The following is a 14,481-nucleotide window of genomic DNA, read 5'->3' on the forward strand; positions in this document are numbered from 1 at the left end:
GTATTGTGCCCAACTTGAAGCAGTCCCTCCAAAAAAGAAAAGAGAAACTCAGGAAATAATGGATCTAATGCCCATAAGAGGAGAATGGAAACATTTACTACACCTGGAAATTTATGAACACTATTTAGAGAAGTGTTTGTTAGGAATACTTTTGTGATTTCTCATGATATTTTATTCTTGCAATTTAGATATACTTGATAGAGAAAAAGGTCTAGAGTCATGTAGCTCAATTCAAAATTGACTATTGTATTAAATTACATTTACCAATATGGAGAATATAGAAACATTTGGCATCATGCAAACATTTGACAATAACATACTAAACTATTGTCCTTGAATGACCAATAGAAGCATATATTCTAATGTTTCTGTGGGTAATACATATTTGTGACTTCATTACTATGTAGTGGCAGTCATATTTGCAAATTGTATGTTTCAGAAGAGCTTAGAATCTACTCCAAAAGACAGTTGAAAAAGCAGAACTGCCAAACCAGTCTTTGACAATAGACTTACTGAAGGCAGTGGGATCTATAACTTGAAGTTCTGCAAATGAATGACCCTTGTGAAAATTGAGAGTTCTATAAGATTCCATTTCTAAGAATAAATTGAGTTTGAATTTAATTGTATTAGCCCTGAACAGAATTATAATAGTCTTTTTTAAAGTCAGTTGTGTTTTGTTCTCTTTGGGCAATAATGATATTATACCCTCTATGTGGAAAACAGATCTTGGTGCAAAACATACTGAAAATATCTCATTATGGAAAAAATGATTGCAAACAAAAAATGTAAATGAAAGCTTTCCATCAAAATTAAGTCATATTGAGATCACTGGAGATTACTGACATACTGAATACCTGAAATGTAAACATTTTTTAAAAAAATTTTTCAACAGGTTTTTGATTAGTGAATTAGAAAAATTAATATTAGTAGTATGGTCGACCAGTACCTTGAATTATAATCTTTTGTCCTCTCCCTAACAGAGGTACATAGGTGGTACAGTACATAGAATTCTGGGCCTGTAGTCAGGAAGACCTGAGTTCAAATCCAACCTTGGACACATACTAACTATGTGATTCTTGGCAAGTCACTTATCCTTGTTTGCCTCAGTTTCCTCATCCACCCGAAGAAGGAAATGACAAACAAACCACTTCAGTATCTTCGCCAGGAAAACCCCAGATGGGCTCACAAAGAGTCAGACATGACCAAAAAATGACTGAACAACCGCATAGCTCTTAAGTGTTATGAGATCATTGTTACGGTCTCTCAATGCAAGTACCACAGAATGTCTGAATTGAGAGATGAATGAAATTATTTTATTTGTAAGGTAATTCAGAACAGCATTCTCCTGGATTAATGTCATTTGACAATGCATTTTGTTTTGGGTCTCTGTTTTAAATAGAAGTATTGTTTTATGTGAGTAGTATGCTTATAATTTCTTGTATAATTGTTGTTGGGAAACAATCATATTAGAAATGCTGTCAATTTGAAATAGGATACCTAGAGTATGATGCATTTTTTTAAATTAAATGTTTTTATTTCATAATTTTGAACTCTTCCTTATTAGAGTCTTTGGGTTGAAGACTTTTTAATATTGAAATGGGTATGTTCTGTTTTGTCAATGTTATTTGGTTTGCTTGAGAAATCTCATTGTTTGGATTGTCCACCTTGGTAAGGATCATAAATACTTTTCAACAGGAACCAGAAGAATTATTATGGCATGGAGTGCTTTGTAAAATCTCCTCTGAGAAAAGAAGTGATCTGGTACATGATCTCACATAGGGATAAAGCCCTTCATTCTACAGGAAGACTTACAGCCTACTTACTATCAACAGACTCCAGTTTCAATGAGTTTCTTTCTACAGGTTACTATGTAATATTTTCAGGCATCCAGGATAATAAGGACGATTGTTTATTTCCTTTTTCTGGGTTATAAGTATAACTCTTATGTGTTCACTTTTTATATAAGTCTGTATGATGTGAATATTCTCCTTATTTTATCTTAATTGATTTTTACATTAGAATATGTTTAAAATAGAAGAGCAAAATGATAAAGATTTAGGTATTGTAAATGATAAAGTCATGTTCTTGTTATGTAATGAAGTTGATTGTTTATGTTATTTATTGTAAATCAGTGATTATTGCAAGAGGGAAAACAACAGCTGTACCCTTTTCAAAACTGTAAGCAGTGAATGTCAATGACTGGGTGGATTGCAAAGACAACTTTAGGAAGGTAATGGCAGAAGCCTCTTGAGCAGGATTCCTCATTGCTGCCTTTTTGAACAGGAATATTTTCCACCTAGTTGGTTCTAGACTTGGCTCAGACCCCTTTGGAATAAGATGAAATTCTGTTGATTTATTGGCTGTTCCAAAAGGTAGCTATGAGGTTTAATTGAAATTAGGCAGCTAAGGGAGTTTTCTCCTCACATACATATGATATTTATATGTGTATCTGATCTTTCTCTTGTTTAGGTATGATGACTGTGGTTTAGTGTTTTTTTTTCCTTTATTGTTGAGAAAAATTTGTGAAATATTGGTTGTTCTTTGAAGAAGTGATAAAATTATTCTGTGAGTTTGCCAGGACAAGGATTTCTCAGTTTTGCTACCATATAACTTTGTATAATATACTGATTTTTTATTCTACTTTTGTTGATGTTTCATTTTGCTCATTTGCTGTTTTATATTTTCATGTAATTCTTCCCAGGTTTTTTTGAAAAGGCTTTCTTTCATCTTTTCTTATGGCAAAGGAGTACTACCTCACATTCTTATAGATAGCTTAGTGAGCCATTCAATTTATGGGCAATTCTTCAGTTTCCAATTCTTTCTCACCACAGAAAGAACTGCTATTTCTGATTTGGTACACGCAGGTTCTTTTTTTATTTGATCTCTGGGGTGTATAGATACAGTTCTGCTATTGCTGGATCAAAGAGGTGGCACAGTTTTATAGCTGTGGGGTCATAGTTCCCAATTGTTCTCCTGAATGTTTGGATTCATTCGTATGGCTTCAGCAAAAGTGTTATATTGTCCATTTCACAGTCTGATTTGTGGGTGGAGAGTGCAGCAGAAATTCCTCTCTTAGTCTCTCTTCTTTGAGGACTCAAAAAGGCAAACATTTCATTCTTTTTCTACCAGCTGTAGAAGGGTTACAGGGTAGATAAATAAACTCCTTATAGAAGACAGAATTTCCAGCTCTTCGTTACCCACCAGCTATTCTTCTTTCTATAGACTCCAGAAACATCCTTCCTCCTCCAGTAGACACTCATCACCACACTTCTCGTAATGTTGATTTCAATAGTTTTCTTGCTGAACACCACCTAAGTCCACTCATTTGCTTGTCCGTCTGATTGGAATTCTGTTGGATGGCCTCTAGTTACATTATTCATCATCCAGTATACATTCATTACCAGAAATCTCATCCTTGAGACCGTATTGGCTTTTGTATTCAGTGGATGCTCAGTACCCTCAATTTCCTCTTCTCTCTCCCCCAAAGTCTTTCTATTAGAATTCTCAGAATTTTCATTTCCATTCTAGCAATTTTCTCTGCTTGTTTTTGCCTCCATTAAGCTCAATTTCCATCCCTGTTCCATCCTGGCTTGTCACCCTATCTGCTTCCCCCTCCACCCACCAAAGCCAAAGGATACAATTAATGAAATGATACTATACCCCCCCCCCCAAGAAGCTTAAAATATAGAAGAGATGACCCACAAAATTTGACCGGGAAAAGTGGGTGCGAGGCAGCAACAGCAGGTACCCAAGAGAGGTTATCTTGTTTTTCATAGTTGCAACAGGGAGGGCATTCGATACAAAGTGGTGAGCAGCGTCCATTTTCTGCACTCTGTAAAGGAACATATTAGGAGGAGTTTGGGACTTTGCCCTCCTCTCCTCTAGTCAGAACTCAGGTCCTCCTGACTCCTGCGCTGGTGCTCTACTGCACCACCTAGCTGCCCCTGACACTCACTAGCTGTGTGACATTGGGCAAGTCACTTAACCTCAATTGCCTCATCCTGGGCCATCTCCAATCATCCTGATGAATATCTGGTCACTGGATTCAGATGGCACTGGAGGAGAAATGAGGCTGGTGACCTGCACAGCCCTCCCTCACTCAAAACAAAGTCAAGTGCAAGTCATGTCATTATTTCTCTGATGGCATGGTCTTCTTCAGCAATGAAGGTTGAACACATATCTAGTCAGAAAGTAGTGGAGGCTGAGGGAGTAGGTACCAGTTAAAACTTGAGTTTGCAGCATGGTTGTGAGATTAAGGGTGATGAACTGATGCAAGACAGAGCATCAGAGACCAGCTGACGTTTTTCACTTAATTGGTATTGTCTAAGCAAGTATGTTCTAAGGAGACAGATGGACACACAATAGTGTGTGATTCTTGGCAAGTCACTTAACCTTGTTTGCCTCAGTTTCCCCATCCGTAAGCTGAGCTGCAGATGGAAATAACAAACAAAACACTTCAGTATCTTTGTGAGGAAAACCCCAAATGGAATCACAAAGAATCAGATGCAACCAGAAAATGACTGAACAACTGAAAAACTCTTAAACATTATTAGATCGCTGTTACTAGTACGGATACCAGTCTCTGAATGCAACAGGCATAGAATGTCTAAATTGATAGATGAATGAAATTATTTTCTTTGAAAGTAATTCAGAACAACATTCTACTGGATTAATGTCCTATAACTGACAATACATTTTGTTTTGTGTCTCTATTTTAAAGTGAGATATTGTTTTATGTTATTATCATTATAATTCCTTGTATTACTGTCATGAGAAATGCTGTCAGTTTGAAATATACCTAGAGTGTGATACATTTTTTTTTATTTGAATGCTCTTATTTCATAACTTTCAACTGTTCCTTATTACATACTTTGGGTTGAAAATGATTCTGAATATTGAAATTTGCATGTTTGTTCTGTCCAAATTACCTGGTTTGCTTGAGAAATCTCATTGTTTGGATTTTCCAGCCTGTTAAGGACTATAAATCTTTTTCAACTCTTTAAAAGAGGGAATCGCAGGAATTGATATGACCTTGAGTGCTTTGTAAAATCTCTCCTGAGACTCGAAGTGCTTTGGGATGTGATCTCACAGATGGATAAAGTCCTTCCTTCCAGAGGAACACTCATAGACTACTTAGTATCAATAGACTCCAGTTTCGATGGGTTTTTCTTTTGAATTAACTGATTACTATATAATATTTTAAGATATCTATGATAATAATGATGATTGTTTATTTCCTTTTTCTGGATTATGACTAAAACTATTATGTATTTACTTTATGTATAAGTCTCTGTGATGTGAATATTGTCCTGATTTTATCTGAATTGATTTACACATTAGAATATGTTTAAATGGAAAAGCAAAATGATATTTGGAATGGAGACAAATTCAAGTGTCAGGATCACTTATGCACTGGAGAATGGTCATGAATGCCCCCAGGTAGTTCACACACTGCTGTAATTTTCACAGTTAATGAAAGGATAGTCTCACTTCTCAGGGAATTTACGATGTATGGGGACAGATGACATTTAAATTTAGACAATAAATTGTGTTTGGTGTCAACACCAACAGATACCTTGGTGAGGTTATCATGTTCTTCATAGTTGCAACTGGTAGGACATGAGATGCAAAATGCTGAGCAGAGAGTCCATTTTTTGCATTCTATACAGAAAGACATTAGGAGCAGTTTGGGGCTTTGCCCTTCCTGTCCTCTAGTCAGAAGTTAGTGGAGGCTGAGGGAATAGGTACCAGTCCTAACATGAGTCTGCGGCATGGTTATGAGAAGAGACGTGATGAGCTCTTAGCCGACATAGAGACCAGCTGAAGTTTTTTCAGTTACTTGGTATTGTCTAAGCAAACTTGTCTAAGGAGATTGACAGACATATGGCCAGTTTTCTGATTCTTGGCAAGTCACTTAACCTTGTTTGCCTCAGTTTCCCCATCTGAAAGGTGAGCTGGAGAAGAAAATGACAAACAAACCACTTCATTAGTGCTGTGAGGAAACCCCATATTGACTCACACAGAATCACATGCAACCAAGAAAAGACTGAACACCAAAACTACACTTAAATGTTTGTATGTCATTCTGTTCTAGTGTCTCAATGCGAGTTGCACAGAATGTCTGAACTGATAGGTATATGAAATTTTTTTATTTGAAAGTAACGTAGAATCACATTTTTCTGGATTGAAGTCATTTCAGTGACAATACATTTCGTTTGGGGTCCCAGTTTCAAATCAAGATACTTTTGTGATGGGGTACAAGCCCAAGCCAAGACCATTCCCCTTGGATAGGGAGGGTTTTTGTCCCATTAGTCTGAAGGGCCCTCAGAAAATCTGGCCTTTGGGGGTGGGAACTCCTTGGATTCCCCTTCCATTTCTCCCAGGCCAGATACTCCCCATCTTCTATTTAGCATTCTTTTGATATTCCTCCCTTTGATCCTATTTCCAGCCACTCCCATCAGGACCCTCTGTGGGTTTGCTCTATGGAGACCTTCCCTGGGACCCCAGACTACCTGGCAACACCTGCTTCTGGCCCAGGCCTTCCATTGTCTGATATCGTCATTCCCACCATCCCAATTCCTATCCCCACCCCAATCTCCCCCAGCCCCTCCCGTTGCTCTCTTATCTCCCCCAATCGTGGCCATCCCGCATTGGTTTCCCTTCCCTTTACCTCTACCCCAACCCCCCTTGATTCCTGTCTCATTTACCTTCCATGTCTCCTATCCTGTATCTCCTCCCATGGCCCCTCCACCCTGGGCGACCCCTGCTCAGGTCCCAGCAATGGGTCTTGCTGAGGTGCCTCTCTCTGCAGCCCCTCTCCCTGGGACAACATCCACTCTGCCCTCAGTCCCTGCTCCCACCGCACTTTCTGGGGTATCTTCCTCTCTGACCCCTTCCCTTCCTCAGGTGCCAGCTGATCTTTCCTCTTGCCAGCCAGATGCCCTGGTCTTGCAGCCCAAACCAGTTGAGTCAGCATTCCCCAGTCCCTCCCTCATGAAAAGTGGGACTTCCTATCTCTCTAACCAAGCCCCTGCCCTCACAGCGCCTTCAAGACTTTTTCCCTTGAAGGAAGTGCATGCTCCCTATCTTATTCAGGTTAAAGAGAAACTGGGGAGATACTCGAAAGACCTCACTAAGTTTACTGAGGGTTTTAGGGACATATCCCTACAATCTGAACTTTCTTGGAAGTATCTGCATATTCTTTTCTCTGCCTGTTGTACCATTGAGGAGAAGGGGAGAATTTGGGAACATGCCGAAAAGTTTGGGGATCTTATGGCTCGCAATGATCCCATAAAATACCCCCCAGAAACAGCGGCTGTTCCCACTCTTGACCCAGGATGGGATTATCAAAGAGTGAGGACAGAGGAAAGAGAGACCATATGGTAATTTGCCTGTTACAAGGCCTAACATTGCATTTCAAAAACAAGTAAATTTTCAAAAAGTTAGGGAAATTACTCAGGGAGAAGAGAAAAACCCTGCCCTTTTTCAAGACCAGCTAGTAGAAGCTATTAAAAAGCATACAAATTTGGATCCTGACTCCCTAGAAGGGGCAGCAATCCTTAGCGTGTATTTTATTAATCAGTCTGCCCCAGATATTAGGAGGAAACTGCAGAAATTGGCAATGGGACCCCAAACACCTCAGGCCCAATTACTGGAGATGGCCTTTGGAGTCTTTAACAGCAGAGACCAAGTCAAAGCAGAGGAAAAGGAGCTCAGAAACAGGGCCAGAGACAGAGAACATGCTCAATTCTTGGCTGTTGCCATGGCCAGGAAAAGACCCAGAGAACACCCTTCCAGGGAGTCCCCTTGGAGGAAAGCTGGCTACTTGGACAGTGGGGAAACCTGCATCCAGTACCACAAGGAGAGTCACTGGTCCAAGAAGTGCCACTCCAGGGCACCCCCCCCCCCGCACCCCCCAGAGGGAGCTCCAGGAACCAACTCCTGTGGAACTGTGCCCATATGACCAGGAAGGAGGAAAGATTGTCCCTCAGGTTGGAAAAGTGGTGGAGCCATCCCCCAGTACCCTGTCCTCCAGTCTTCTCAAGACTTGGAACAACAGGGAAGTCTGGGTGCTGGCAGTGCTCCCACTTTCTCCACCTTTTTCGCCAAGCCCTGGGCAAAAACGAAGGCTGAAGGTAAGATTACCCATTTTAACATAATTAAGTTCTCTGCTTTAACCAGTTACTCTAGCCCTACCCACCCCTTGATGCTTCCAGTCATAGGCATTGAAGGGGAAACTAAGAAATGTCTCCAGACATACTCCCTCCCCAGCCTACTTGAGGATCTGTTGTTTAAACACTCCTTCCTTATGCCCTCCCCTAGCCCTGCCCCCTTGCTGGAAAGGGACCTGGTGGTGAATTTGGGGAGACAATTTTCTCTAGTTAATCCTCCCATCTCCCTTTTCCCTCTCTTCACTAAATCTCCCAACGTTCACTTGAGAGTGTGGGGAAACAGTCGAGCCATTTGCTTGGGATCCAGGAATTCCAGGGCAAGCTACTTCTGCCACCCCAGCCGTTGTTAGCCTCCCAGACCCTAAAATGTTTCCCCATCTGGGCCAGCATCTGATTAAGCCTGAGGCCTGGGAAGGACTACAACTTTTAACTGAAAAATTCCTTAAGTATAAAATCCTTGTCCCTTGTTCATCTCCATGCAACACTGCAAGCCTTCCTGCAAAAATGGCTGTTGGGGAATACTCACAATTTTTGCTTTTGAATGTACTCTTCCTGGGGAATCAAGTCCATGTCAGCTAACATGGACAGTCTTGCCCCAAGGGTTTCGAGATAACCCTCATTTATTTAGCCAGGCTTTGGGAAGGGATTTAAAGGACCTGAAACTAGCAGGTAGTAGCTTGATTCAGTACGTGCACGATATTCTTATTTGTAATCCCACTCAGGCGGGTTCTTTGCTACTGCTACAGAAGCCTTTAATTTCTTAGGCACTCGGGACTATAGGGTCTCTGAATAAAGTCCAGATAGCATGCCAGTCCATAAAGTGTCTGGGCCATGAACTCATGCCCACCTCTCACTCCTTAACCTCTGAGAGACAAAGGACAATCCTGTCCATCCCTGTTCCAACCACCAAGAAACAAGTTGGAGTGTTTTTAGGCATGGGTGGATTTTGTAGACTCTGGATTCCTACTTTTGGTTCTATTGCTAAACCCCTTTATGACCCTACTCAGGTCACTGACTCAGACCAGGCTAAAGCTTTTGAGACTCTGAACACTAATTTGACCACCACCCCAGCACTAGCCCTGCCCAATCTGGGAAAACCTTACCCTCTGTACGTTTATGAAAGGAGAGGACAGGCTTTGGGAGTCTTAACCCATTCCTTAGGACCTGACCCCAGGCCAGTTGATGTTTTTATTTACTCAAAATATGTTTTCCTTGTTCTACAATCTGGAGCAATCTGGAAAGAAAGAGGATTTCTGACAGAAAAAAACTCCCCTATCAAACATGCCCTTCTATGTTTTGGCCTTGCCATAGTTTTCTTTAGTTCCCTCCAAGGAAAATATTTTTTTTCTTTTTACTTCTCTCTCTCTTGTGAAAATGTTTCTTTTTGAAGTGGCAATGCTAGTGTTAACCCTTTTTCTCCTCCCCGCTGATACTTTAAATACTTTGCCTCCCAAAGTGGGAGGATAACGCCTTGGTCAAACTGGGAAACAATTTAGGCAGGGGGGAAGTCGACTTTTGTGAAAGTTCCCTTCTCCAACATGACTTCCTCAGAGGTCTATGCCACCCCTTTTATGTTAGCCACCCCTCTGTGGGCTACTCTTTGTATCTCAACACCTTGCTTACAAGTGTATCCAGAACTTTACATTGGCCTGCTGTACCAATTTTTCTACTACTTGCACCTTTGACCCAATCATTCTGCCTACTCTCCTAGTAGGTTTAAGGCACAATGCCACAGCTCCTTCTAGTTACAGTATTCTTATTGATCTCTTAAAGATACCCCTCTCAACTGGGAGCTTAATGTGCAACCATTCTGATCCTTGGGGCACCCAAACTCAGACTATAATAACTAAGTGCCCCCAAATCATCTTCTTCATGGGAATCCTGGCTTCTTTCTATGCTTGCCCCTATTCTTATTTCTTTCTTAAATTCCTTGTCAGATTTGTCTTTTCCAGAGTGCAAGCCATCAACTTCCAGATGACAGCCCAGGCTATATACCAACTTCCAACTGAATTCGAGGTCTCCAGCCCACTGAACCTGGCACTGCCCAGGTTCTGAAGTCTGACCCCTTGAATAGGACCCATCGAGGCAGGGACAGCTCTACACCCCTGTCCAGCGGGAAACAGTTTCAGAAGCTGAGACCTTCGCCCTTTACGCCAAAAGAATTTGAGTCCAACCTGTTTGAGGGGGGAATAACGGGGTACAGGCCCAAGCCAAGACCTTTTCCCTTGGATCAGGAGGGCTTTAGACCCATTAGTCTGAAGGGCCCCCAGAAAGTCTGGCCCTTGGTGGGAGTGGGGGGAGGGGATCCTTGGGTTCCCCTTCCATTTCTCTCAGGCCAGATACTCCCCATCTTCTATTTAGCATTCTTTTGATATTCCTCCCTTTGATCCTATTACCAGCCACTCCCATCAGGACCCTCTGTGGGTTTGATCTATGGAAAGCATCCCTGGGACCCCAGACTACCTGGCACCACCTGCTTCTGGCCCAGGTCCTCCATTGTCTGATATCTCCTGATTGCCTCCAGCTGTTTCCAACACTTGACCAGTCACTCCCTCCTTGGACTTCTCCTCAAGACCCTCCCTAAACCCTCCTCCCATCACCCTAGAGTACCAGACCACCCCAAGATCCCTCCTACAGTCTTTTCTGTATTTAAGGTCCATCTTGCCTCCATGAAGGTACCCAGATTCAATCCAGCTCAGACTCTAACTGGAATTCTATCTGGCCCGCTTGTGAAGACAAGCATTAAAAATGCTTAGGTTCCTTAAGAGTCAACCCAGTAAGGCGAATCTTTAATAAACTTTGTCTTTCTTTGGTTTTAAGAAGGCTTGAGGCGAATTCATTAGAGCAGGATCTGGTGTGTTGGTATTTTGGGGTCTCCAGCATCCCTAAACCTCATCATTTTTATTTATGCTAATATTTCTTGTTTTGCTGGTTTGGGAAGCCATCATGTTGGAAAGGCTTTCACTTTGAAATATGGTACCTCGTGTGAGATGCATTTTTTTTATTTGAATTCTCTTATCTAATAACTTTGAACTATTCCTTATTAGAAAGTTTGATGTGAACATTGTTTTTAATATTGAAATGAGTATATTCTGTATTGTCAAAATTAACTGTCTTGCTTGAGAAATCTCATGGTTTGGATTTTTCACCTTGGTAAGGACCATAAATCCTTTTCAGCTCTCTGAAAGAAGGATCCCCTTGATTTAATATGATGTTGAGGGCTTTGTAAAATCTCCCAAAGACTCAGTGATTTGGGCCATGATGTCACATAGGGATAAAGCCCTTACTTCCAAAGGAAAACTCATAGCCTCCTTCGTATCAACAGACTCCAGTTTCAGTGGTTTTTGCTTTGATTCAAGAGGTTACTGTACAATACCTTAAGACATCCAGGACAATAATGATGATTGTTTATTTCCTTTTTCTGGGTTTTCAGTAAAGCTATTATGTGTTCACTATATGTATAAGTCTCTATGATGTGAATATTTTCCTTATTTCTTCTTAATTGATTTTTACATTAGTATATGTTTAACGTAGAAAACCAAAATGACAGAAATTTGGGAATTGGATACGAGAAGTGATAAAGATGTTGTACAGACCTTTTGTGATCTTCTCTTGTTTATTGTAAATCCATTGTTATGGCAAGAGGGAAAACCACTACTGACTCCTGTTCCAAACTGAAGGCAGTGAATTTTAAAGACTGGGTAGTTTGCAAAGACAGCTTTAGGAAGGTATGGCAGGAGCCTCTTGACTTAGTTTCTCCATTACTGTTATTTTGACAGAGAATATTTTCTACCTAGTTGGTTCTGAAGTTGTCCTTTGGAATAAGATGGAATTCTGTTTCTTAATTATCTGTTCTACAAGGTAGATATGAGGAGTAATTGAAATTAGACAACTAAGGGTGTTTTCCCCTTGCATAATATGATAGTTGCCTATGTATCTGACCTTTCTCTTCCTTGGTTTATGATTATATTTTTCCCCAAAGAGGATTCTGGTACAGTTCTTTTTTGTGTGTGTGTTTGAAAAAAATTACGTAATATTGAATGTTCTTTGAAGAAATGATAAAATTCTCTTGTGAATATGCCAGGACCAGGCTTCCTCCATTTTGTTAACATAGATCTTGGCATCACATGCTAATATTTCCTTCTATTTTTGTTGATATTTCATTTTGCTCGTTATCTATTAATTCTATTTTCTCACCTCTTTTTATAAGTCAGATAACCTAAGGTCTATCAGTTTCATTAGTTTTTCAAAGAAACAACCTTTAGTTGTAGATATTTCTGTGGCGGTTTTTGTTTTTCTCTTTATCTATTTCTCCTCTGTTTTCTAATGTCTTTGTGTTTATTTTCTTCTCTATTGTTGGCTTTGTAGTACTTTTGGTGACTATTTAGTTCATTATTCCTCTCTTTTTATGTTGTTAATGTATTTTTGTCCTTACTTTTTTGTCATCCTTAGCCCTGCTTTCTCTTCATCCCAGAAATTCTTCTGTTTGGATCATCTTCATCATTGTTTGAAAGAAAAATTATTTTTTTTAATTTATTCTTTGAAGTACTCATAATTTCAGATATTACAGTTAAATTGCCATTTGATTCTGTGTTTCTTGTTGGTGTTATCAGAGCCATTTACTATTTTAATAACTTAATTGTCTGTAAAGAATTTCATAAGTATTTGTTTGTATTTGTATTTATTTGCAATATCTCTGTGCTCTAAATTGATATGATCAGTTTCCAAAAAATATTCATATGCTACTTTGACCTGTATATGTAGTTTTGGAGGCCCATTTCTAAGATTATGTATTTCATTCAGTTTAGTTTCTCCAGCAATCTGTTCCATAAGTTATTTCCCTCTTTGTTAATAATTCTTCCAAAATGATCAGATTTCATTAGAATATCTGTTACCATTTTCTAACTGAAAATACCAATTCTCCAAATTCTTCCCAAGTCTTTCCATCCCAAGGCCTAGTTGAGTGGAGTCCTGGAACAGAGAAGAATTCAAAAGTCAGGATCACTTGTGCACTGGAGAATGGTCATGAATGCCCACAGGTAGTTCACTCACTGCTTATATTTTCATAGTTAATGAAACAATAGTCTCATGCCTCACGGAATTCACAATATACAGGGACAGATGATATTTATATTTATTTATTTATTTTTAGTTTTTTTTTAAATGTTTATTTTTAGTTTTCAACATTCATTTCCACAAAATTTTGAGTTCAAAATTTTATCCTCATCTCTCCCCTCCCCCCACCCGAAAATTCCAAGCATTCTGATTACTCCTTCCACCAATCTGCCCTCCTTTCTAACCCCCCTCCCTTCCCTTATCTCCATCTTCTCTTGTCTTATAGGGCAAGATAAATTTCTATACCCAATACCTGTATTTCTTATTTCCCAGTTGCATGCAAAAATTTTTCTCAACATTTGTTCCTAAAAGTTTGAGTTCCAACTTCCTTTCCTTCCTCCCTCCCCACCCATCCCCACTGAAAAGACAAGCAATTCAATATAGGCTATATATGTGTACTTTTGCAAATGACTTTCATAATAGTCATGTTGTATAAGACTAACTATATTTCCCTCCATCCTATCATGCCCCCATTTCTTCTATTCTCTCTTTTGACCTTGTCACTCCCCAAGAGTGTTTACTTCTGATTGCTGATATTTAAATTTAGACAATAAATTATTGGTAGGAGCAACACCAGCAGTTCACCCGATGAGGTCATCTTTTTCTTGATACTTGCAAAAGGGAGGACATTAGATGCGAAGCGCTGAGTAGAAAGTTCATTTTTTTGCACTGTATACAGAAAGACTTTAGGAGCAGTTTACCTCTTTGCCCTCCTCTCCTCTAGTCAGAAGGTAGTGGAGGCTGAGGGAATCAGTACCAGTCCAAACATGAGTTTGCAGCATGGTTATGAGAAGAGAGGTGATGAGCTCATGGCAGACAGGACATCAAAGACCAGCTGAAGTGTTTTCAGTTCATTGGTATTGTCTAACCAAACTTATTCTAAGGAGATTGACAGACAAATAGCCAGATTTCTGATTCTTTGCAAGTCACTTAACCTTGTTTGACTCAGTTTCCCCACCTGTAAGTTGAACTGGGGAAGGAAATCACAAACAAACCACTTCATTATCATTGTGAGGAAACCCCATATGGGCTCACACAGAATCACATGCAACCAAAAAGATACTGTCCACCTAAATTGCTCTTAAGTGTTAATAGATCATTGTTACCCTGTACTAGTCTCTCTATCCAACTAGAATAGACTGTTTGAATTGGTAGGTGAAATATTTTTATTTCAGAGGTAATTCACAACAACATT

This window comes from Notamacropus eugenii, chromosome X (genome assembly GCF_028372415.1).
Source record: "Notamacropus eugenii isolate mMacEug1 chromosome X, mMacEug1.pri_v2, whole genome shotgun sequence".
NCBI lineage: Eukaryota > Metazoa > Chordata > Mammalia > Diprotodontia > Macropodidae > Notamacropus > Notamacropus eugenii.